This window comes from Eulemur rufifrons, chromosome 15, assembly GCF_041146395.1.
Source record: "Eulemur rufifrons isolate Redbay chromosome 15, OSU_ERuf_1, whole genome shotgun sequence".
NCBI lineage: Eukaryota > Metazoa > Chordata > Mammalia > Primates > Lemuridae > Eulemur > Eulemur rufifrons.
In genome coordinates, this window is record NC_090997.1 from 29,595,059 (window position 1) to 29,617,761 (window position 22,703).

Sequence of the window (22,703 nt, forward strand, 5' to 3'; positions counted from 1 at the left end):
CTGGGATCTGCAGGATGGTACAGGGACAGTTCCTCTTATAAACTTAGTAAGGTCTTGGGGTGAGAGTTGTTCTGGTTCACAAACCATCCCCTTCTTAAGGACAAGGATAACCCCAATGCAGTCTTGGGAGTGTGAAGGGAGCCCTGTGGAGTCAGAGAATAATGCAGGGTCTGGACAAAGGAGCTAGGTGCAAGAGTTTTAAGACTGAGTGGGGCTGGGACAGCTGTAGCACCCTACTTGGATCTTTGCACAGCGCCATCAGGGGCGGCTGTCTGGAAACTGTGGGTTCTGCTGCTTGGAAGGTTCCCAAGGGGCTGGGATGAAGGAACTACTGAAATTTGCCCTCCCCTCCCAACACAGGAATAACAGGTGCAGGGGCTCCAGGACATGTGCTAAGGCACCCTAGCCTCCCAGGACTCACCACCTAGTCAATCACTGCAGTTTTTGCTCTAGCTGCTGACCAGAGGATATTTGATTTGGTCTGGCACTTCTTGAACTCCACCTTTACTTGGTGTTTGTTCAGGTTGACCTGTTGGCCAGAGCCTTCCCATGCTGATAGGTTGGGTACCTGTTCTTCTCAAGATGTAGCTCCTGCTGCTCATTCTTGTATACTCTGTTCCTGCTGCTGCCTTCTTGGGGCCCCTGAGGATGGTGGGGGACCCTTGAGATATACAGGTTTTTGCATCCTTGTCCCTGTTCTGTTCTCTGCATCTCAGGTGCCCACAATGCTGGTGCTGGGGCCTTCCCTGTCTCACTGTAATTTTTAGATACATCAGTATCGCTTAATAATACACAGTAGTCAAGTGACAAAATCTGAATATAAGTAGAGAGTTTAAATAATATAATTACCATTTATAAAGACAAGTTTTAAATACAATTTCATGAACATTTGATTCAACCTTATATTTCTTGTGCTTTGAAACAACTGCTATGAAGTATAGTTGGAAATGTATAGCAAGAGTGAATGTGTTCATCAACAAGTCAATGTTGTAACTTCTTATTTTATCATTCAGTTTCTCAAATGTCTAAAACGTTTCCTTGCTATCACATTGAGAATATGAGTTTTTGAATACATTGCTTATTTTGACATGAGGTGATTTGGCAGTGCTTTGGGTTCTTTAGAAAGAAAGCTTTCTAAAATTGTATAACATTATTAATTCTTTTAACTTATGCTTCAATCCAACTTGGCTGACACAATGACAAGGAAAGTGTTCTGAGGACAGAGGAATAATAACAAAGAAGTATCTCTGAAAGAGACAGATGTCTAACTCTGATATGCACAATTTTAAGATAGCGCACAAGATTTCAACTCCATTGTGTACCTGACCTGTGTAATTCTCTTGCTCTGAGTATTAGTGGGCCTTGTAAATATGACGGACTATCACTCTATAATTAGGGTGTATTATATGGCAAAGGTTAGGTAATTTTGCAATTAAGTTTCCTAATCAGTTGACTTTGAGTTAATAAAAAGGGAAATAATTCTGGGTGAGCTGGAACTAATAATCTGAGCCCTTTAAAATAGACTTGAGAAGTCAGAAGAAGTCAGGAAAATAAAAAGGAGCCAGGAATTTATTTTCCTTACTGGCTTAAAGAATCAAAGTGCTATGTTGTGGAGAGGATTGCATAGCATGCAATGGTAGGCATTTTTTCGGACTGTGGTCCCCAACCCCCAGGCTGTGGATTGGTACCTGTTCGTGGCCTGTTAAGAACTGGGCTGCACAGCAGGAGGTGAATGGCAGGTGAGCAAATGAAGCTTCATCTGTATTTACAGCTGCTCCCCAACACTCCCATCACGGCATAAGCTCTGCTTCCTGTCAGATCAGCAGCAGCACTAGATTCTCATAGGAGTCTGAACCCTACTATAAACTGTGCACGCAAGGGATCTAAGTTGCGTGCTTCTTATGAGCATCTAATGCCTGATGATCTGAGGTGGAGCAGAGGTGGTGATGCTAGCACTGAGGAGCAGCTGCAAATACAGATTATCATTAGCAGACAGGTTTGACTGCACAATAAATGTAATGTGTTTGAATCATTCTGAAACTATCCCCACCTCCGTGGTCTGTGTAAAAATTGTCTTCCGTGAAAGCGGTTCCTGGTGCCAAAAAGGTTGGAAACAATGCTTTAGGAGTTTACAGGCTCAGTCATAAAGCTGACACAACTAAATTCTGACAAAAATTTAGTGAGGAGACTGAATTTAGAAGAGGAGGCTTAGTCTGATTTTTTTAATTTTCTCCAGAAATATTCAGTCAACAAAGTGCAGAAGACAGGTTGTTAGAATGATGTAATGTTAGGGGAAAGGAAATACAGAATGGGTCAAGACACTGAAAGTTCTAACACAGGAACAATTGGAGTGTTTCATCATCGTATCTGATCTGTATTAGTAGAGAAGGAAATAAAATCATGTGCAGGTAATAGGATAGGAAAAAAGTGAAGTTTGAGGAAATGATCTTTAATATTTGGTCATGAAGCAACTATGATTGAACTAAGTGATTAAAGGAGCAAGAAAAATAAAAATATAAAGGTTGATATATTGAATTATGAAAATTATCTAGGTGGATAAAAATTTGAAATCACATGCATAGTTGAAGTAGAGGATCAGGAGGGAATATAGTTACAGCTAGGATGCTTTTTTTCAAAAGCCATTAGCATTGTTTGTTGAAGGGGTTATACAGTCATTAAAATAATAGTAAAGACAGTAAGGGGAGTTGAGAAGAAACCTGTGAGTCATAATTCGAAGGCTTCATTCTATAAAGGCAAATGAATAATAATTATTAGATAACTGCAAAGAGAATAATTGGAAGATAGTTCATTCAGGCTACTTGAACTGAAACAAAGACATTTTTTCTCATGAATATGGAAGAATAAATAGGATTTGGAAGTTACAAGGAAATATTAAAGATAAAAATGCATAAATTTCTAAACAAAAAGATTTGTCGAATAAAAATTTCGAAATTCTATATAACACAATTATTTTAATTATAGGAGAGAGATTATTTTGTACTGTATCAATAGAAAAAATACTACTATTCAGAAAACCTTGAGAATTCCTTCAATTAGCAGTAGGCAATGCCATAAAAAGACAAACTTAAGAGTTGAAAGACATTCTCTGGCAAAATAAACCCTTTTGTTAACTCAGCACCCACAGAGATATTTCAACCATAAACTTTCCTACAATGTGGACACTAATAACTTAGTACTTCCATCCTGCACATTGAAAATTTCCCTTGTGCAAATGAAGACTCACACAGGCATGCTGACACTGGCCTGGAGTCCCAGCTGCTTAGGAGGCTGGGGTTAGAGGATCCTCTGAGGCCAGCAGTTTGAGGCCGCAGTGCACTATGATTGATTGCACCTGTGAGTAACCACTGCACTCCAGCCTAGGAAACATAGCAAGACCTTCATGTCTAAAAAAAAAAAATTAAAAAAGTCTCACCTTCTTCCCCAAAAAGGAAACACAAACACAAAATCCCATCAGTCATTTTTTAATTCTACTGTTAACAGTAATTCCTCTACCTACTTGAATCACAACTCCACATGATTATTGCTTACTTAAAGACTAAATTGTAATATTAAACATCAATTAAACATAAACACAAACACACATCTTGGTAGAGAAAAGGAGATTTTTATTAAGTATAAATATACATAAAATTACAATACTGCCAAATATTATAATCAATACACATAGCTGATACAGCCTTCATTTCTATGTGATCATATTGAATATTTATAATTTCATTTTTATACCATACTATTCTACACCTTCTTTCTGCTCACCCAGCACTCAGCAAATGAGGGCTTTTATCCATGTGTGTAGTAAGTCAATCCCTTATTTCTGAATAATTAAATTTTGTTCAGTTGCTGTAGTTTTTTATTAACTTGACTGTTGTCAGGCATAGGAGGAAGGACTGGCAAAGAAGGTCCTCATTTTGTTTGTTTTTACAAAATATCTCTATTCAGATATTCTGGGGACCATTCCTTCCAAACTGATGTCATAACTTCAGTTCAGGAAACTGGTGAGAATATGGATTCAAATTACATTGTAATTCTGTAGCCACAGTATCAAATTTTGGGTCTGCTTTACCTCAGGGCTAAAAGAGATAAGAAAATGTCTTTAAGCCCATCGTAGTGTCCGTGGCTCCCTGAGTTTGCCCTCAGCTGAGCTTAAAACCGTTCGATGTTAATTTTCTTTCTGAAAATAATCCACTTGAAACTTTCAGCCCGACCAAAGATAAAACAATTCATTACAATTGTGGAAGGTGTTTTGCCAAAGCCTCCCTTTCCAAACAAGCCCAGGCAACCAGGGCAATACAGTGTTACCGGAGTTCATGAACACTGTGTCACTGAGGTTGTTGGTCTTGTCATCAGTATATACAAGAAACCCAGGACTACAAACTCACAGGATCCACTGCCAAAATGTCCTTGCAATTGTACCAGTGCTATCTTCACTGCTATAGCCACTCTGCTGCTTTTGCCTCTGCTGTTGCCATGTCAACTGCGTCACCTCTCTGCTGCTGCCACATTGTTGCTGCTGCTTCTACCACTGATGCCATCACCACTAGGCTTGCCATGATTATTGTAGGCATCAATGCTATTACTGCTATTGTTGGAGGAACTTCTGAAAAAGAGAAGTAATGATGTTTTTCTTCCTCCAATCATCTGATTTTCTGCCAGTGATTCCTGTTGCAGAAACTCTCAAGAAGCCAGTTTGAAAGAAAATCCAGAGAATACAGTTTGTTGGATTCCCTGTTGGGAGTTAGGATCTGGAAGGGCAAATGTGGAGCAGAAAGTCAAGAGATACTATCCAGCACATCTGAAATGAGATGTTACTGGTATGGAGAAGATAAGAATTAGTGGATGTGTTAGGTAGACAGGATCTCCAGCTATTCTAGGGACAAGAGCGCCCTCCTTTGGTGCTGCCTCAAGCAATTGCCCCACCTGAGAAGGAGGACAAGGGTGGGGGAGCTGCATTTTGGTGTTGCCCCACCCTCAATCCTATCCCGAGAAACTGCTACACCTGGGGAAGGAAGGAATGCTTTGCCAATCTAAGAATTCCCCAGCCTAGGCATAATAGGATTTGGAAAGTGATCTAGTAAAGCTAATTATTGTCATTAGCTTAAATCTACATTGTGGTTCATCCCCCCTAGGTGGGGATTTTAGAGAAGGAGCTGGCATAGTCAGAAACAACATTGAGAACACCTGTTAATCATTTGGTACTATCCCACACTTCCTGAAAGTCCTTCCCTGGAAAGGGCAATAAAAGGAAACAGCTGGAGAATTCCCAGAGAAAGAGTGAGTTAGTAAGTCGGTTTGTCAGTCTGTCTCTTTCCAGTCATGGAGACAGACCTGTTTTGTTTATAATAAAAAGCCACACATGTGAAACTGCTCCCTGCTTGTGGTGACTCCGTCTCACTGGCTCTGCTTGTGATTTTTTTCCAGACAAGGAGCCAAAGAACTAGGATAACAGTCTGCCAAGAGGCTAAACCTGATACTTTGGTGTGTCTGGTCATTCTTTGGCCAAGAGCACACCAAAGACAGAGAGCAGCCTGCCACTCCGACAGATACAATAGTAGTGGACAAATGCAGTGTATGCATTTGATGATCAAGTCAACAGAATTTGCTGATAGGTTGGCTATAGATATGAGGGAGAAAAGAGTTTAAGAAAACCTCCATGATTTGGGTTTTAAAACTTGTGTTAATCGAGATACTATGGTAAGCAAAATAATAGCTTACCCCCAATATGTCCACATTCTCATCCCAAGAACTTGTGAATATGTGATGTTACATAACAAGGGCAAATTAAAATTGCAGACAATGAAAGTTGACAATCATTTTACCATGAGATTAGGAAATTATCCTGGATTATTTGAGTAGGTCCAATATAATCATAAAGGTCCTTAAAACATAGTAGGAGACAGAGGAGTCAGTGTCAAAGTTATGCAATGTGAGAATGACTCGACTAATCATTGTGAGCTTTGAAAATGGAAGTGGACTATGAGCCAAAGTACCAGGATAGCCTTTAGAAGCTGGAAAAGTCAAGAAAACAGATTCTTCCCTGGTGCCTGTAAAGGGAATGCTGCCCTGATGATACCTTGATTTTACTTGCTGAGATCTAGTCTAGATGCTGATACCCAGAATTATAAGATAATACATTTGTTATTATTATTTTTTTTTTGCATTGTTTGAAGGCACTAAGTTTTTGGTCATTTGTTAGATCACCGATAGCAAACTAATATAGGTGTCATATATGGAAATGTAGAAGATGGACAGGAAAAGACTATGGATTTTTTTTCTATAAAGAAAGAGAGAAAATATCAAGATTTATACTCTAGAGGAATTAAGTGTGGAGAGAAAGAGATAGAGAATTTTTTTTAATGTAAAAAGTGTATTAATGTGTTGCAATGTATAACCCTTATTTGAAACCTTATTAAAAACAAACAAAAACACATTTTTATAACATGGGGAAATTTGAACACTGCTTGGATATTTCATATTAAGAAATTATTGTTAATTTTTGTAGTAAATGGGAGTGCTTTAGATAAACTTAGAAAAAAAATCCCTTTTAGAAGTAAATACTGAAATATTTAGACGTGAAATTATATGATTGCTGAAATTCGTTTTAAAATGAAATGGTTGGGGGGGAAGTGGGTGGGGTTTTAGATGATACAGGATTGTCCATGAGTGAATAATTGTTGAAACTGTATGGTGGGCACATAAAGAGGCCATTTTATGATTTCCTCTACTTTTGTGTTACTTTCCAACTTTATCTGATAAACATTTAAATTAATTTATTAAATGTGTCTGGGATAGATACGCCCCCGAGGACAGAAATGCTAAACTCAATCTGCTCCCAAAAGTTAGAAAATAACATATTAATATAACTAAGTTATAGATCCATTAACCACTACTAGATTGAAATAAATAATTGGAAGTCTCCCATAGATATATTAGGGGAAAATTTCTTAGAAAAATGCTTCCTATCAGCTTTTTTAAATGTTCTGGAAAATCACAAGGATTTTACTTGTATCATATTCATGACCCCAAGGTCTTGTTCATAGTGAAAGTGATTTGAATATGTTTATTGTGCTATGTATTTTCTTATAAATGTGTGTGCCATTTTGTCAAATTATGAATCTGGTAAAATATTGGTATTTTCACTATATAAGCAACACTGACAATACAATAATTAAAAAATAAATAACCTAATTAAAATATGGCAAAGGATCTGAATGGACATTACTTCAACAGAGATATAGTATTGGTGCACAAGCAAACGAAAAGATGCACAAGATCATTAGTGGTCAGGAGATATAGGGTTCAGTGCTGTCCATGGTTTTAGGCATCCACTGGGGGTTTTGGAATATACCCCCACAGTAAAGGAAGTACTATTGTATTTAACGTATGTCAATGTTAGACTTAAGTTTCTGGTTTTTATCCAAGGCTTCTTTGTGAAAGGAACCGCTTTGTTCATAAGAGTTTTCGCCCCTAAATTTATATGTAAATTTTTAAAGGGAAAACAATCCTGTCTATAATTTACTAGCACAAGGTAGTTTCCCTTGTCTTTTTCTGAAACGTTGTCACAGTTTTTAAATGTTTTACCAGCCTTTCTCTACTTGTGGTAACCACCAATTTTGTGAACTATTGCTCACATTCTCTGTCTTGCAGAGAAGAGACACATGACACAAGTGAAGCTTTGAAATGAGTTATTTCCTGGTTCAATGAACACATGTATACTATTGGAACTGAAGATACAATCACAGAGTCAACAGAACATCAATGGATAAATCATAATTTACCTTATTCTTCCTTGATAAAGTTTGAACTAGAATGCTCACATTCCCCATTTCTCCATTTGGTAGAAATATAAAGTATATTGGAGCAGCATAGAACAAAATGAAAATATACTTTGCTGCTGATATGTAATAAAATAGTTTAGAAATCCTATTTAAGGTATACAAGTTTTAATCTTCTTATAAAATGTTTGTAACTAATTGGGTTATATATCATTGAAACAGTTTAAAAATATTTAAATGTTTTGTAGATTAATGTAGACAATTAACCCCTCTGTCCTATTTGGCTAACCTGTATTTTAAAAACTAGAAACTCCAATAGATAACTTAAGGCTGATGTTGATAAAATAAATGTATATGTGTTTTGACATGCATAAAATTCATATTTAAATGATAAAGTTTCTTTTAAATGTGATGTCTTATATAAAATATTTTAAAGATCAAAAAAAGAAAAATTTAAAAATTATTTCAAAACCAGTAACACTGATATATTAATACATTTTGAATTACATACATATATTTATTATAACATTTTGAAAAATGTGAACAATTTATGGTGTCATTGAAAAAATATGCTAAAATGATGCATCAATTAATGCATATATATTTTAATGGACTTTTAATGGGGCACTGACATTAATCTTCAACTAAAATTGTTCATGAGATTACTACTTAGCATAAATGTCACAAAATAGCCAACATTTAGATGTTCTTATCAGTAATTGACTTAACAGGTATTAGTAAGTGAACTGATATAAAAATAAATGTAGAAATAAATATACTTGCATCTCATTTGTTATTGAAAATTTACCAGGTGACAAGCAATATGAAAAGGCAGTTATTAAAATATCTTCTTTTAGAAAAAAGAGTATCAAGTGAAATGCTCATCCAGAAGATAAATATATATTTTTAGAAAATATTTACCTAAAATTGATTTTTATAACAGTTATTTATCATTCTTCTCATTAAAACACACATGTCTTACTCCAAATAAATTTAAAAATTCCATTTGAATATTCAAGAAGTATTCAGAGAGCTGAAATGATCACAACACAAAACTTATTCATTAAAACGTACAGCACAAGTTTTGCACATACCCCTTATTTAAATGTTGGCCTTTTTTTGTTTAGATATTAAAAGTTATTCAAATGGTATTGCTAAAATCCTATATAAAAGTGACACATCTGTTTTTCTCATTTTGATAAAATAATTTCAAATATTAATAATGATTAATCAACATGGTCAAAATAGGAAAATATTGGCATGTATAGATGCAAAAACCCCTATTCATAATAATATCACTACTCTGAGATCCTTTCATAACTTATTTTATGCTTATTATTTGACATCCTTGAAACTATAATGTACATAATTTTCTAATAGGCTCTATTTTTGTGTTAAATATTTGAGGTATTCACCAATTGATAACCCAAAAGCTAATCATATTTAGCAATATTTTTTTTTCCTGAGAAATGAATTTGAAATGGGCTTATCTGAAGAGTTCTGATGATCTTGCCTGGGATTACTAATGAATCTGGTCATATGATACTTTGGGTAGGGGCGGTTGGCTATGGATAACCTCATTCTTGTGATGAGGCACAGTAATCACTATAGCTCTGTGAGCCACAGTGAAGCCATCTTGTGTACAGGCTCACTGCTGCTGTGTGATTCATAGGCCCATGACCTATGAGCTGAGAGAAAAATACATGAATAACAGAAAAAAAATTATACAGTGATTAACTTGTAAGTGATTGTTTAAAATCATTAGGTGTGTATAGTTACATTGTACTACGCTTGGCTGTTCCTTAGAAAAGTGTTCCTTGGATGTTCCTCAAAGAAATGTTCCTTGATTTAAAGGATGCTATTTGCTTCTGTAAGGTTGCTTGCTTATGAATTATTGTAATCAACATGTTCAGAGCGGTATGTGTATAGTTAGTGATAAAGGTATATAACCCCTGCCCACTTTAAGATCGGGGCCATTCTCTGTGTCTGGACTTTCCCAGAACAGGGGTGGTTGCTGGCCAGCTAATAAAGACTCCTAATTTGGCTCAGTTTGGTCTTTAGGTGGTCATTTCTCGCATCTCGGACCATAACATTTGGAGGCTCCAGCGAGATGGCTCTTACACAGGGCACTTGGTGACCACTGGTGCCTGGGATCTGGTGTGGGGTCCAGTGCCTAGCCTAGGGGAGAGCTCCTGAGAGATGTTCCTCAGCCCCAGGCAACGGCCAGACCACGCTCCAGCCACCAACACCTCAAAATTAACCAATTTCCTTGAACGAGTCTTCTGGACTTACACTGGTGAGTGTTTGGTTTGTCTGTCTTTGGTGGGCTGTGTTTAGTTTGTTTGTCTTTGGTGGGCCCATTTTGGTGTTCCTTGGGAAAGCTGGACGCAGCTAAAATCCCAGGAACAAGCCCCAAGGAGTGAGACATCACTCGGGGTTTTGGTCGTTGTTTTCGGACTTGGAACGCTGTTTTGGCCGCGAGGCTGAATCAGCAACTATTTGGTACCATGCCAGATAGCTTGGTTTTTCCAAAAACTTTAGGATTTTGTTTCATGTTAGTTTGAATGCTCATGGTTGATTTGTTGTATGTTAATTGTTGTCTAGATAATTGTATATGTTGCTTTTAGAGTGCCGCCTCTGTCTGAGCAACACAACCACAAATGGTGTTATTGTCTTGTCTCCCCTCCTGTCACCTGGATGAGAGATGTGAGAGTGTTATAGCCCCAGGGCTGATTAGCTACGGGGTTTGAGTGGGTCCTAACCTGCGGTTCTGTGGCGATGTCATGCAGCATAACAGTGACTCACCCTCTGGAAAGAGCGGTGACCTGCCCAGGCTTTATAAGGGAGCACCTTCAGCCAAGACACACCTAAATCTCTGCGAGGGGAGCAGCCAGGCGGACACCTGAAAGTACACCCCACCCTATGTGAAAATCTCTCTCTGTGTCTCTGTGGCTTGTCATTGTAAAAAACTTTATAGCATGAAAGAGTGTACCGTAAATCATGCTCAAAATCCCTGTGCCGGATAAGTTTAAACTGAAACCTGATAAGGTGTTCCTCTTATTGTAACAAAAAGTAACTGTGAAAAACAAAAGAATTTTGCCAGTTGCTGCCTCGTCAGCGCCTGTTTCACCTAGCAACAACTCTCATTTGTTTCCTTCTCCTCCTAGCCAGTAAATCTACTAATTTCTCCTTCTCTCTGTTGCCGTCCCAGTCTGTTACCTATGGGTTATGAAGAATTCATTGTAAAAACTGCCCTCTATCCAAGGAGGGAACCACCTCCCGCTCTGGTGCTGAGTCACTGGTAATCTTTTAGCCCAGCTTATTGCCCTGATTGCCAGTTATATTTATTAACCACAGAACAGGGTCAAGGAGCGCCTTCGTTGGTTTCTCGACAGCAACTACTGTCCACCAAGTACGGGCGAGTGTTCTTGAGGAGTCTCCGGAAGCTGCCAACACCTGCTCTGGTACCGCTGTGAATTCTGTGGCTTCCTTTAGCCTTTCCTTGATTTTACTTTTTTCATGATAGGTTTAGTCTACTTGCTACCAGGCTTTTGGCCCTGGTGTTTAGTGTAGGACTTTATGGCATAGCTCCTAAGAGAATGGAGCAGGTTCTGTTGATGCTGCTATACTAGACTATGATAGGCTCAGTCCTCCTTTTTAAAACTCTTTCTCGGTTTCCCTGTTTAGACTTTTGCCCTCGATATTCCTTGTTTTTCAGAAACACGGGAACAGGTTCCTGGCGTCTGTAAGGCAGCCACCAGGCGACGGGCCGGGACCAAGAATTCCTGAGATCTAAAGATTATTCCCTTTTTTTCCTCAAAATGGGTCAATCAGGATCATGTAAGTATTGCACGCCACTTAATGTTTTTTAAAAAAAACTTCCAGAAACTTTCAGGGTGATCATTTGTATGCTTTTGAATTATATACATGCATTTATACAGATGACGACCCCAGCCTCAGCCTTAGACACACGAGCTTTGGTGGCAGACTTTATAGGCTATAAGCTGAGACAGAAGGGTTATGCCTGTAAAACTGGCACAGAGAAAGGCCCAGCAGCTGACCCGCTGCACCAAGCCATGCGGGCAGCTGGAGATGAGTTCAAGACCTGCTTCCAGCGTACCTTCCCTGGTCTGGCAGCTCAGCTGCATGTGACCCCCCCCCAGCTCAGCCCAGCAGTGCTTCACCCAGGTCGCCAGTGAGCTTTTCCAGGGGGTCCCAATTGGGGCCACCTTGTGGCCTTCTTCATCTTTGGGGCTACACTATGTGCTGAGAGTGTCAACAGGGAGATAGAGCCACTAGTGGGACAAGTGCAGGAGTGGATGGTGGCCTACCTAGAGACACGGCTGGCCGACTGGATCCACAGCAGTGGGGGCTGGGCAGAGTTCACAGCTCTCTATGGGGACATGGCTCTGGAGAAGGCACGGCGTCAAAGAGAGAGAAACTGGGCATCAATAAAAACAATGCTGATGGGGGCCGTAGCACTGGAGACCCTGTTAACTATAGGGGCCTTCTTTGCTAGCAAGTAAAACAGTTCCAGGGCCAGGTGGGGCTAGGTATCGCCCTTTAAAACAGAGTAAATGTTTAGACAGGCATAAAACAGGGATAGACAAAAAAAGACGATATATAAAAAACATATACACAGAAAAGCTGTTAAGACAGACCCTGGCCCTGATGGGCAACTCCACGGATCCTGGTTATATACAACATGTCTTCCCCTCCACGCGCCCAAAGTGGGACCCAAACAAGGAGCAAGGTAAGGGGGCTCTCGATCGGTATCACCAGACTCTGCTCGGGAGCATACAGGCTGCAGCCAACAGGCCAAGTATATTTGTCTACGGTAAGCAAAACCATACAGAGACGACCTAAGGAGTCTCCGGCGGTGTTCCTAGAATGCCTTTTTAAAGCTTACCGTCTGTGTGCTCCCATAGACCCAGAGGCACCAGAAAATAGACGTGCCATTAATATGCCCTTTCCCACTTCATTGGCCCCTGATATTAGAGAAAGCTACAGAAAGTAGAGAGATTTAAAAGTGCTGTCTGAGTTAATAAAATTGCCCAGAAGAAAACAGACTGGTTGCATACTTGTCTAACAGTTTGGACCTGTAGTATGTGGCTGGCCAGACTGCTTGTGGGCCATTGCTGCGACAGCCGTCCCGGCAAAAGAAGCCTCTAAGCTCACTTTGGGGCAGGACTTATATATCATAACCCCTCACTCAATAGAGGCTCTAAAAAGTCCACCTAAATAATGGCTTTCCAACTCAGGTATAGCCAAGTGCTGTTGCTAGAATCCCCCCAGGATTCGCTTCCTAAGGACAACTGCTCTTAACCCTGCCATTCTGCTGCCGGATGATGAGCCAGCAGAGCCACTGCATAACTGCTTCGAGATACTGGAGTCTCTTACCAGCCTAAAAACAGATCCCACCAATCACCCATGGCCAGACCCTGATGAGGAACTGCATACGGATAAAAGCAGCTACATGTCTGAGAAAATCAGTTATGTAGGGGTGGCTATAATAACTACTGACCGGGTTATCTGGGCACAGGCTCTTGGACATAAAACCTCATTCTGTTATGGCCTGCTTTCTTCATCCTTTACTCTGAACAATTGTTTGTTTTGTGTTTGTTCCTTTGAAGTTAAGCTGTGCACTCAACAATGCCAACCGCTTTTAATATATTCTCATTTCATTTCATTTTTGGTATTTTTACTACAATACCTAATAAAATAGCAAGTAAAATTTTTTTCTAAAGTAAGAAAAGGGAACAGTATACCAGAATAGCTCTATTTCCAAGATTATACTTTATGGGAATTTTTGTAAATGTACATAAGAAGATATGTGCTGATAAAAAAAAAAAAACTTCTCAAACTAATAAATATCCACCAATAGGAAAATGAATAAATAATTGAGGTTATGTTCACACAGTAGCATATTTACAATAGAGGGCAACATGAGGGTCTCTGAGGACTCTTTGCCCAGCAAAATAACCATGACTGATGACAACTATTTTTTTAAAGACATAAGTAAAGATATTTCAAAACTCTAGAAATTGCCTAAGGGCAACCAGCAAATGGGGAAGCATTTATTAAGAAAATCTACTATATCATGATAAGAACAGTGAGAGTCTGTGTCATTTGCGGCACCAGGGGTTCTCTCCCCAACCTAAGACAGAAATTACATTCCTGGCAGCTGCAGGCAAGAATATGAGGTCCCTTCTTCTCCAGCTACCAGTCTAAGGTCATGGTATCTCCCGGAGAGGGGTAGGCTGCCAGCATTTATCATCAGTGTCACAGAAGCTCTCCTTTAATCAAGAGCAGCTTTGAGGTCTAAGGATCCCTTTCTCTGCCCATCCTCCATTTGTGAGTAAAAACTCTACTCCAGGTGCTGCAGGCTAAGAATACTAGGCCCTACTTGATCTCACCCCAATTTGCTCATATTGATGAATGTTTCAAATCCGGAGAGAAAACCAGGGGCTACAATCCCTGCCTTGTGCCTTGTTTGTAAAACATGTCACTTGAGAGAAGTGAGCCATTCCTTTATCTCCAGCTTCAAAGCAGTACTATAGATGTTTTGCCCAGAGGAAGATGTAGGGTTTAAGAAAGGAGACATTAGTAGCTCTTCCTAAAGGGACTGGTTTTACTTGGAACATAGATTAGAGAAGCATAACAAAAGGTATTTTTTTTTGGTATGCAATTAAGAGGAGACAGGTAGGTCCAAGAAAGCAAAAAGATAAGGTGCAGAACTAGAAGTTTAACCAAGAGAATCAAGGAAATAGGCAGCTAAGAAGAGTCTGCCTGAAGTCAGAAAAAGGCTCAAAGGTTGGCCTTAAAACCTACCTGCCATGAACTGAACATTTGTGTACTTCCAAAATTCGTATGTTGAAACCCTAATCTCCAATGTGATAATACTTGAAGATGTAGCTTTTGGGAGGTAATTAGATTATGAGGGTAGAGCTCTCTACTATACAAAATACAACAAAAAGATGGGAATCTGACAACCAGAGGGCAGGCCCTCACAAGATTCTAGATCTGCTGACACCTTGATCTTAAACTTCCCAGACTTCAGAACTATGAGAAATAAATTGTTGTTTAAGCCACCCAGTCCACAGTAATTTGATATAGCAGTCCAAATTGAGACATTCCCCTGGCAAAGGGGTCCAGATTTTATTGAATCAGGCTTGGAGCAATTTACATATTAGAACATTGTCAAAGACAATAGAACATATACATAGTGAAATGATTATTATAGGTAAGCATCATGTTGCACACCTTTCAAACACATAATAAATTTCTTACATAATAAAAATCAAAAAAATAACAATGTGACTATTGAAATCCAAAGACATAGCTTAAAAGAAATCTTTGCAAAAACTTATATAGAATAAACAAAACAAAACAAAACAAAAACAGATGACAATTGTTGGAAACTAAGATCTGAGTGTGATACCAATGGAGATAGATCAGCTGAAAGTTTAACAGGGAGATCAGGGAAAGCAGCATTCAGAGGAAACTCTGAAAAAACCATTGCCATCCCATGTTGATTGTAATAAGACATTAGACTGAAATGGCTGAGAAAGGTGGAGTTGTTTGATGTAAAGAAGAAAATACATAAAAGGTTTGGGACAGCTTTCTTTAAATATTAGGAAGTCCACTACTTGTTTCTTTAATTGCCTATCAGGGCAAAAGTACATTAAATAAGTATTCATTTGAAAAGATAAACTTCAGTCTTAAGAATGTTACAGTAAGCAAAATTGTGCATGATGAAATAAGCTGTTTGCCAGGAAAGTGTACAAGAAAAGAGTGATTGACAAGCTGCCACCGATACTGCAGAGGGGTATTTATATAAAATGAAAATCTACACTAAGTCTCCATTTTCTTTCTAGTATAAATATCTAAAATTTCATCATTCAAGTATCTTTTTATAGCTATATCTATATTGGTAAATAAGGGCTTTGGACTAGTGTATTATATCAAATATTATAAGAAATAAAGTGTTTATCTGCTCTTCCAATTTATTATAGTAGATAATTATTGTATGGAAAATGCTGCAGTATGTGATAAAATTGTACATATCAATATATTCATATACATTGGAGAATTTATACATATATAGTATATGCATTTTTCCATTTACAGTCAAATTATTGGTATCATATTAATAAAATATATATCTTTAGATAATTCTCCAACATTGCTCTGAGATGGTTTTAATCTTCTCTTATTTTAAATAAGTCATATGTACCTGATGCAGTGGACTTCCTTTAATAAATAACAATATAAATATAAAGAATTCCCTGAGGAAAAAAATCGTCAACAGCATTATAAAGTGATAATAATAAAGTTTAATCAAGTCATGTTCCAAATGAGAAATGCCTTAACAGAATAGTCAAATTGTAAGCTCAAAGTCGCCAATACAAGGACAACTCCAGGACTAGAACATTTAGTTACCCTACTCTTTCTTGTGCTATTTTTTCCCTAGATAATTTCCATTTTAATTACCTTCATAGCTTAGACTTCTCTGAAGTTTAGTTTTTAAATGTTATTTAATTAAGCCTATATTGTTCAAAGCCGAAAGAATATACACTTAAAGTAAAATCCTGTTTAAAAAAGAACCTACATATTACATTCTTTGTTTTGTTGCACTGACTTCTAGGAAAAAAAAAAGAAAACACAGGCAGGTATGAAATAAAAGTGGAGGCATAACAAAAGACTACTTCTCTTTCTACATCCTTAGGTAGATACATCCTACTGATCCTCATTGTGAAATAAAACAATTATTTGTAATGAGAGAAAAAGTTGTCATTTTGATAGCCTAGGCAGTTTGAAATGAGGTAAAAATATATCTTGTCACGACAAGACTTGTGCTTGATTGCCAGTGCTTATTTGAATACATGTTTCAATAGCCCCCCTACCTCCAATACCAGCATGGGAGTTAGCAAGAATAAGGAAAAGAAAATTGTTTTAAACCAATCCTCCCTTAGCCATTCACATAGGAAAATACAATTAAACACAATTACTATTATACATACTATATACATTCTCACTACTATTAAACACTATTACATTATTATTCAAGATCCATAAATAAAAATGTGAAGCATTTATTGGATATGTTGGTCACAAGGAGAGTAGAGATACCTACACCCTCCTCTTTAATCTCCAACCTTGATCTAAGACAATGGAATGCCATGGTCCTGACAGTAACCTTCAGGAACAATGTGGGCAGTGAATGGTGTTATATTTAGGACTTTTAAATATGGCTTGATGGAGGCTTGGCTCCATATAAAGTTTGTTGTTTACAAGGAGCAAGTCAAAGTGACCTGTCGGGATTCAGTGAGTTATTGAAGGAAAACAGGATAACCTCTCAACAGGTGCATTAAAGGATTGCAAAATCTCAGGGGAAGCACCTTACTTTTAGCTAAGGTTATTTCACACTTTAAAATTGGACAATGAGAAGTAAATTTCATTTTCTAGGAGATGTAGATTCCAAAGTGTTATTCTGATACATTTTATTTATGGATCAAACTATATAATATAACATTATTATATCACCATTAATTATATTGTATCAACTCATTGCCTGTGAAACATATTTATTCTTTATATATAAAAATGGCTTAGTTTTTTGTATGAAAATCTTAATTTTGGATTTGGCTTTCAAGAATTAAGATAGGTTTTTGACATTTCTTATAAATTTTCATAGGAGGAAGTTTCTTAATAGTTATTATATCTAATCCTAATGATATTATCTTATTTGAGACAAGCTTAATAGGAACAGCCACTGGGTTCCGTATGACATTAAGAAGAAAATTGGAAAAATTTTAGAGAAACTTGACTCATAGAAGCTTGGCCAGTATTACAGGATCCATTTGTTAAAATAATATGAAATGCATCATATCTCATTGAGACTTACTTGAAAGCTATTATGTAGCAATGCCATTGTTAAGCTTATGCTGATGGGGGAGAATAAATTATGAAATGTATAATTTAAGACAAATATTCTCAAGGAAAATGTAGCTCAATTTCTATTTCTCACTACATTGATGGGAACAACTATTTACACAAATTTGATACATTGGAAGCAAGAGCTCAGTTCTTTGTTCATTGCTTTAAATCATTGATGGGAATGAAGATTAGTGCTATTAGAAACTAATTTTTGTGTTGACAATGATGAATTCAGCTTTGTTATAGCTTTGTTTCCTGTACATGAGTTTCAGAAATGAACTACACTTTCTTCATATCTGAGGTATTTAAGAAGTACCCTCCAGTGTAGAGTTTTCAACATTGTCTGTGGTTTATATTGGATAAGATTGGATAACTGTGGGAGACAGACTTTTATTGTTTTAAAAGTTTCAAACATTCACTAAAAATAAAACAATAAAATAAACCACTAAAGGAGATTGCAATACTTAAAGTTACATTTTAGATGAGCAGCATGTTTTCAAATGTAAAATCTTAATTAAATATTTAAAACAAACTGAAAGAAACACTTTCATAAAAATGAAACTCACTTTCTATGTGAGTTAAAATGGCTATTTTTCTTCTGGCCAGTCTCCCCCCACCCCATGGAGGACTTTTTATATGTTAGTCATTTTATTAGATGCTTAGATGCTGGTACTAAAATGGTGACTATAAGTGACAGTCAATAGTCTTAGGAAATAAGATTTTAGTGGCGGACATAGATAGTGCATTAATTAAAATACAATAACAAGTTAGAATAGATTATGAGGGGTTTTGTTTATGTAGAGATAGGGAGAGTTCTTTGAGCTCTCTGTTTTACTTTACCTTACATTTTTTTTGAAGTAAGCGATGATGCCTGTTGCTTTTCCACCCTGAGATACTTCCAAGTTAGATGAGACAGTGTTTATCTCTGTGTGCATCAGTCCTTCAGGTATCCCTCAGATGGGATGGTAGAGACACAAAATAATTCTTTGTGAATAAAGTATGCCCTGCTCCCTTTGGAATTGATGATCATGGTTGTACTCTTAGAACGCAGGCTGCCATCTTCAAGAGTGCTACCTAGCTGGGAGAATTTGGGTAAAGAGCAAGTTAAAATGCCAGAAAACATTCCTATCATTTTTAAGTTGCCTTTTTTTTTAAATTCAGGCTTTGGGTTGTTTTGTAAACCTTTTACCCTTTCCAGAGCTAAGGCAAAATTGCCTTTGACAGTTTCTGCTTGTTTTTTCATGTTTCTGTGCACTGATGGCTATTTGGAGCTACCTACTCCACTCTTTTGCTAATGTTACCATCTCTCTTCAAATATCTTTATTTGCACTCTATTTGTGTGTGTGTGTGTGTGTGTGTGATGCGTTTGTGTAGGTATGTGTTTATACATATATATGCAAGTATATATATAGATAGATAGATAGATATACATTTACATTTATTATAGTTGCTCCATATTTAATGTTAGTGACAATTTGATTTTTTATGCCTGGTTAAAATTACCAGTATAACTTCTAACAATATTTTCTGCATCACAGCATAACACATTGCTAAGCTGAGGTATAGACACACCACTATAGAAATTAATAATGAACAATATTGAAAACTATTTTGTTCAATAACACAGAATTTGCTGTTATAATTTTGTGACTCTCAAAATTTGTCAGTATGTAAAGATCTAGAGATATTTAAAATATTTCAAGTGACACGAGCAGGAAAATTCTTTGGCCAACAAACTGCAATATGATGTCAGATCATACTTATAACTATACCTTAAATGAAGAAAATTTTCAAAATGTTCAAGAATATATGTAAAAGGTGTAACAGCATTACTATTGGCCACTCCATGAAGACTCAGAAATATGAAATCTTGTGCTATAAAAGCTTGTAAGAATAAATTTCTGAGAGAATTTTGGCTCTGAAATATACATACAAAGCTCTCTAATAATACGAGTGGGAACTGTGAACATGTAAGACATCATAAAAGGAAGAAAAAAAGACAAAGCATTGACTGTCCAATTTATGTGTAGATAATGAACTGAAACACCCAGATATATTCTGGTATGAGGTAATGAAATTAATATAACCTTTACTGCATGTTTATTTTTATGAAAATAATGTGTAGAATTATAAATTTCAAAAACTTAACTAAAGTGTACAAAAGTCAAATGAAATGCTAAGCTTTATTTAAGATTCTTTAGATTTTCATGTCACTGATAACAATATTCATTGTCAGTTTTGGCTTTTTAGTGTCCCCCATGATGCCTTTTGTGTACAGAAGAAAATAATTCATTTTTTGATGGTTTTAAAAATTAAAATTTTTAAATGCAATGCATAAAAATTACAAATTATAATTCTTTCTTAAGATTGTCTTTTTACTTTGCAAATCTGATTTTAGTCAGTGAAAAGATAGAAACAAACTAGTAATCACCTTTCCATGGCTTTTACAATTTAACTAAATTATTTCAAGCTATTTTTTAAAAAATAATTCTCCAAAATGATAAAATCATAAGTCTCATACAGATATAAAGTGAATACATATTAACATTTTAACTTATGAATATACCACAGCTAATTCAAAGGAAAATCTACAGATCAGACACGTATAGATGAGGAATATGAAAGTGAAGATAAAACTGACTTTCCACAGTAGGCAATGTCATTCTTCCACTGGACAGAACTCATTTACATATCTATATGCAATAACTATTTTGCATTGTTCTAAACAATGCATTGTTCTACCAATTTATAGAGTTGTGAAATACTTCAAAGGCATTGAAAAGCTAGAGTCAAATAACTCAAAATTGTATACCTGTGCATTTAGATATATAGAGAGATGATATGTAAATGCTCACTCAAAAGGTAAGAACATTATTAATAGTTTATTTTTCATAGTCATGAAGAAAAATGAATTCAGAAAATAAGAATAATGTAGGACTATTCTTGCTAGAGAAACAACAATAATTAAAACAAAGTAGTACTGCCATCAGAAACGAAAAAAAATCAGTGGAACCAATTAGAAGGCCTAGAAACAGAACTGAGCATATATATACATTCAGTATATAAAATAGGTGTCATTTCAAGTTAGTGGCAGTAGAATAAGTAATTTGATAAATGATAATAAAATAATTTATTAAATACTTGGGAAAAATTTGAGTTGTATCTTATAGCAATAACCAAGTAAATGACAAAATAAATTGTTACAAATAAGCTAAAGCAAAATATAGTATAATATTTATATAATGTGAGATGTAGCAAGTCTTTGAAGCATATAGAAAACCAAAAAAAGGGTGTAAATACATTAAATGTCACAATACCATATTTTTAAATAATGTGCATATTTTGAAAACAAATTTTACTTGAAATGCATCCCAAACATATCTGTAAATAGTGCACATCTTTTTATGGAAACTAATAAAAATATATATTATTTAGAATTAAAAGTGTAAATGTTCAGTTACAGGAATAACAATTTGCAAATATTTTTAAAAAAAAAGGGTACATACTATTGTAAGTGGTCTATATTTTTTTCTTTTTTAAGTCTTAGATCATATGAAAAAGAGTGCTAGTGACAACCTTAATCTGGGGAATTTCCCAAGTAATATACCCACTATTTCTTTCTTAGAGAAAAGGCGAAATAGATGTGATATTGAATATATTTAAGATTAGCTGCTGAGTATAGTTTGTATTGTAATAGAATATAGTGAGTAAGAGACTCTTGTGTAGAAACCATGGAAACTTGGCTATGCAAATATATCATTTTTAAAATCTTTACTATTACTACACTTTGTCTCTCTTAAAAAGACAAATCAGTTAAACCAATAATCTATGACGTTCTTCTCCATCTGACTGTGTTTTCAAAGCAAATAAGCCAATCAGACGTAAGTCTCCACGTAAATGCTATTAAAAGTTTGAGAAAGATATGAAGAACTTTTTATGACTTTGGGACAGAAAAATAATTCTTTTATTTTCAGTTCTATTTAGGTATAATTGACAAGTAAAAATTGTATATGTTCGAAGTGCACAATGTGATGTTTTCATATTCATATACATTGTGAAATGACTGCCAGAATCAAACTGATGAATGTATATATAACTTCAGGTAGTTACCATTTTTGTGATGATGGATCTTAAGGTCTCATTTACATTAGTCTGTAAGAGGTTTTTATTAAATAAAAATATGTGTTTTTAAAATAATTTTAAATATAAATTAAAAATTATTTAAATAATTTTAAATAAGTATTAAAATATTACATAAATGAGTTATTATTTAAGATAAATTAATAAATATTAATATAATATGAAACTAAACTAAACAGAAACTTTAACGAGATGGACTGGCTGAGAGTTCCACCCTGTTCAGTTTGATGGGAGCTCTGTAATATATCCTAGCCTTAGTCAGTGGGTAGATCTGTGGCACCTACAAATTGTTTGGTAAGATGAGATTTAAAAATTCAGTCTTTGTACCAATGAGAAAATGAACCAAAAATGCCACTAAATGGTGAATCACCAATCTGTGAACCAAGAAAAGGGACTTGGCAATTAAAATATAACAGTTCTAAGCATTTATGGACCAAATATCCCACTAAATATGCAATATATCATATGTTAGGTCAAGTAGGAAAAATGAAAGGCTTGTGTCTCCATTGATTCTCAATCAATTTGAAATCCAGCTCAAAATAAGTTTAACTAAACTTCTCAGAGAGATCATTCTTTAAATTATCATTTTCCTATTCGGTAAGAATTGCTACTGCCATTTATTGTTCTATTATCTAAAAAAAAAATGACTAGCTCTCTGATTTCAACCTGCATTTCCTACTAAAGGCAAGAGATTCAATCCATTACTAGAAAAATTTCCAAGATAAAACAAAAGACCTAACCAGCAGGTGCTTTACAATTTATTTAGAAAGAAAATTAGAACAATGCTATAGCATTGTAGAGTACAAATATGTTTCTGAGAAATACATTTAA

The 22,703-nt window shown here is 36.0% G+C and overlaps 1 pseudogene; it reads left to right on the top strand.

Moving 5' to 3' along the window:
• Nucleotides 1-11,734: 11,734 nt before the first annotated feature.
• LOC138395321 (bcl-2-like protein 2 pseudogene) lies at nucleotides 11,735-12,319 on the top strand (annotated as a pseudogene).
• The last annotated feature ends 10,384 nt before the right edge of the window (nucleotides 12,320-22,703 follow it).